The sequence below is a fragment of the Gekko japonicus genome, unplaced genomic scaffold (genome assembly GCF_001447785.1).
Source record: "Gekko japonicus isolate JY-2015 unplaced genomic scaffold, Gekko_japonicus_V1.1 scaffold684, whole genome shotgun sequence".
Lineage (NCBI taxonomy): Eukaryota > Metazoa > Chordata > Lepidosauria > Squamata > Gekkonidae > Gekko > Gekko japonicus.
In genome coordinates this window covers 254,351-259,078 of record NW_015160855.1, presented here as the reverse complement: position 1 = coordinate 259,078, position 4,728 = coordinate 254,351, and the positions used below count along the sequence as shown (strand labels likewise).

At 40.8% G+C, this 4,728-nt stretch overlaps 1 protein-coding gene across 6 annotated transcripts in view; it reads right to left on the bottom strand.

Moving 5' to 3' along the window:
• Nucleotides 1-4,728, bottom strand: part of TMPO (thymopoietin) — a 30,846-nt gene that overhangs the window by 25,447 nt on the left and 671 nt on the right. The gene's annotated exons all lie outside the window — the stretch shown is intronic.

The window sequence follows — 4,728 nt, the reverse complement described above, 5'->3', positions numbered from 1 at the left end:
GAGGGGGTACCTGTTGCTTTTCTACAGGGAGGTGGATTGAAATTGTCCACTGAGACCATGGCTAGTGACATGGACTGCCTGACAAGGTCTCGAGATAGCAAGAGGAAGGTGGCAGGCTTAACCAGTATGGGAAATTACAGCTGTTTCTATACAAATGCTAGAAGTGTCCGAGGTAAAATCGGGGAGTTGGAGTGCTTGGTGTCAGAGGGAAAAATAGACATTGTGGGTATTTCAGAAACTTGGTGGGATGAGGAAAATCAGTGGGATACGGTGATTCCCGGTTATATATTATATCGGAAGGATAGGGGGGGAAGGGCTGGAGGTGGGGTGGCTCTGTATGTCAGAGAGGGTATAAAGTCCAGAAAGATTGAGAGGCTAAGAGAATTGGATTCGCTTCTTGAAGTTCTGTGGGTTGAACTAGGGGGGCCAAAAGGAAACTTAACACTGGGAGTTTGTTATCGCCCACCAGATCAAAAGATAGAGGAGGATTATAAAATGATGAATGAATTAAAGATAGCAGCTTGACAAAAACACTGTGTCGTGATAGGTGATTTTAACTACATTGATTGGGTCAATATGTGTTCTAGTCGAGAGAAAGAGATTGAGTTTCTAGACACTCTAAATGACTGTGCTATGGAGCAGATGGTCACGGAACCTACCAGGGGAGAGGCGATCCTTGATTTGGTCCTAAGTAACACTCAAGACCTGGTGAGAGATGTAAAAGTGATTGCACCGCTTGGGAACAGTGATCATAACGTTGTTGAGTTCAACATTTGTACAAATAGGGAATTGGCCAAAAAGACTCACACAACCACTTTTAACTTTAAAAGGGGTAATTTTTCTGATAGATTTAAATGTGTTTGTATCTTTTATAAAGTTTATGAGGAATTTCAGACAGGCGATATATTCCAGTTCAGGAACGGTTCCTGGTCTGACATATCAGACAGAACCATTTTAGAACCGGTTCCCTATCGGAATATATTTTTACTTTCACACACAAACGCTTCTTTCCTGTTCAGGAAACGGGGCTGAACTGTTTTACCTGTAAACCACTTCCAAGTAGTCTTCAGTTTCTTCTCCCGGATCCGAAACACTTTTTCCCGCTATTTTTCACCCACGCGGGTGATCTCTGGCTGTTTGCTTTAGAGCGCTATAGCACTTTAACACAACAGCAAAATAGCATTATAGCAACCCCATTCGAATGCCTGGAGTGTTGTGTTATAGCGCTCTAAAGCGAACATTTTTTAAAAAGCCGGAGATCGCCCACGTGGGCAAAAAACAGCAGGAAAAAGCAGTGCAGTCTGAAATGGCAAACGGCTTCAGATCCAGCTGTTTACCGGTAGAGGAAAGCCATGTGTGAAATAGCAGCACTATACCGGTTTACTCCACGGTAGATCAAAAACGGCTTCAAACCGGCTTAAAAAGGGTAATGTGAATTTCCTCTATATCTCTGCTACCTGACATTACATTTTATGACATGCATGGCCTAGCCCCACAAAGTCCCATTTATGTCAGATATGGCCCTTGTAAGAAATGAGTCTGACACCTCTGCACTATGGTATCTCAGAAAGTGCCTGAAGGCTTAACTAGATTGAGAATTCATGGTTAAAAACATTAGACACCAACAATATTCACACTTATCACTGCTGCTCCAAACAAACAAGCAGGTACAGTGCAGGCACTACAGCAACCACTGCACCAAGAAGCAATGGCACCAAACCTCCTGGTTAATATTTTCTTGTGGTCACTGTACAGTGCATTTTTGCCACTACCACTAAAACTACTATAAGTAGTATTTGCGACTGTCCTAAAAACAAATTGTCCACCATTCCAAAACACTGTTCAGATCATATGGGTGGGGAGGGTATTTTATTTATTTATTTATTTAAATTTGCTAGGACACCCTTCCCTGAAACAGGGTTCAGGGTGGCTTACATGAAAGGCAAATAAAACAAAATTAAAATATCTTAAAACAATTCATCAGAAAAAATATTGTGTCCAAGATGACCCACCTGCCCCCTGGTTGAAGGGGAAATATGGAGGGAAGGGGGGGTAGGAGTGTGAGAGTGCTCAACTGTTGCTGTCCTCAACCAAATGACTGGTGGAACATCACTGACTTGCTACAGAAAGGTAGTAAATCCCATAGGACATGGATGTTCTCTGGCAGAGAGTTCCACCATGCAGGGGCCAGGGCCAAAAAGGCCCTAGCCCTAGTCGAGGACAGCCGAATCTCCCTCAGGCCAGGGATTATCAGGAGGTTCTTATTGCTAGAACTCTTCCAGTGGCATACCGGGAGAGGCGGTCCCAAAGATATGTAGGTCCCTGTCTGCTAATAGCCTTAAAAATCAAAACCAAGACCTTGAACCAGATCCAGCCCCCCAATGGAAGCCAGTGCAGCTCATGCAGCACTGGATGAATGTGTACCGTTGGAGGGGTCCCCGTAAGGACCTGCATGGCCACATTCTGGATCAGTTGGAGCTCCTGGGTCAGGCACAAGGGTACCCCAGCATAGAGCGAATTACAATAGAATATCCTGGAAGTGACTGTTGCAAAGTCAGGGCGAGACAGGTAGGAAGCCTGGCACAATTGGAAAAACTAATTATGAAACATACAAAAATATACATGTATTTATTAAACACAAATTAAAATCACAAATAAGGGCCCATTCATACCTCATATACAAATATAAAAATACAAAGGCTGATGAAGTAGACCTAATGCGTTTCGGCCTTCATAGGCCTTCCTCAGAGGTCTAACACAAATAGAACATATTGGCTAATATGTAAAAATATATACAATCATACATATACAAAATATGAAATAAAGACCAGCACACAATTGCTATAAACATAAAAGAAATAGAAAATTAGAAATATTAAAAATATTTCATTGGGAACATTCGGCTATACAATCTCAGGAGAATATACAGTTGACCAGAGGTGACTATTTTTAATTTATTATTATTTTTTCTTTGTTTTTTTATTAAAGTAGCTATTTAATGCATTGATTCCTACACTTTTGTTGTTTCTCAAGAAGTACCACTGGACATGTGATTGCACTGGAGGTTTCATTTGTATTTTGCCCAGTGGTTAAACTTTGGAAGTAAGTTAATGGCTTTTTGTTAGATAATATATTTATAATATACTTAATAGTTGTAGTATATGTGTCTAATTTTCTATTTCTTTTATGTTTACAGCAATTGTGTTCTGGTCTTTATTTCATATTTTGTATGAAAAATACAGCCTTTGTATTTTTATATTTGTATATGAGGTATGAATGGGCCCTTATTTGTGATTTTAATTTGTGTTTAATAAATACATGTATATTTTTGTATGTTTCATAATTAGATTTTTAGAGTTGGCCCTCTTCCATTCTTGACTAACCTTTTTAGGTTCTGAATTCTAGGTTTTAGGTTCAGGTTTTTTCCCTTTCCCCCTTTTTTCCACAGTTGGAAAAACGCCAGCTTGGCAGCCTTCACAACCTGGGTCTCCAGGATCACACCTAGACTCTTGATAGTCAGAGCCGGTGATAAGGGCACCCAGTCCCAACCAGTTTTCCCTCTAAGCTGAGTTAGTATGAGCTAACTCACAGAATTTTAGCCTCCAGCTCACAGATTTTTGTCTTAGCTCAGGGAGGATGACTCCAGAGCAAGCTAATTTATGCAGTAGCCAAATCGCTTGCTCACAACTTTAATGCCAGCAGCTCACAAAGTAGAAATTTTGCTCACAAGACTCCACAGCTTAGAGGGAACATTGGTCTCAACCTTGGCTCCCCCCCCCATCTAGCCAGAGAACCTCCGTCTTACCCGATTCAGTTTCAGAATACTCAGAAAGGATTAAACCATGTAATACAAAAGTTGCAACCAGTACCTCCATTTCAATTTTGTACTGATAAATAAAAACATTCAGCTATACTTTCCTCAAATGTCAAATGTTGTATAGAAATAAATGTCTAGACCACATGTCTTTACCCTTTTTAAACACCAATTATCTCAACCTTCAAAGCTACTTTCTCATATTAAACAGCTCTCCACTCAACACCAGCTGTTCAGGTTTTAGCTTGGCAACCCATTTCTGATGCTGAGAACAGAGTCCCATTTTGAACACTTTCAGGTCTTAGACAGGAGGGGGAAAAGGAATATAGTGAGGACACTCCAAGGAATGTCTTGCAATGAAATATTATGGCACTATTAACTCGAATTATTTTTAAAGAGGTTTTTTTTAAAAGTTTAATCTGGGAAGCACGTGTCATCTTAAACCAAGAATGCATCCGTCACACAAAACGAACCATAGCAATGAGAAGCAACAAATAAGGAAAACAAACATGTTCCACTAAAGAGTTCTGAGTGACCTTTTTAAAGAGATAACGTTTTCACAAAAAAAACTGTTCGACAGTCCATAACAGACCTTTCAATAGGCTAGCCCAAGTTTCACTTTCAGCACTGCAGACCGATCCAATGCATTCTTTTTCTGAACTAAGAAGGCCACTGAATTAGGAGGTGTTTATTCACAAGACTGCACAGATTTGAAGCTCTGGTTGGCGATCAGCCTTCCACGTGGAGACTGAGTACGGGAGTAAATTACTACAAGGTCTCGCTCGGGGCGCAGGACCAACAGCTACACATCGTTCTTGGTAGTCTGAAGTTATGCAGACGGGAAACCCATTTACTTGAAAAGTTGCCGGCAAAGTTTGGGTCTGGTCATGAACCACCAGCAGCGTGAAACACTT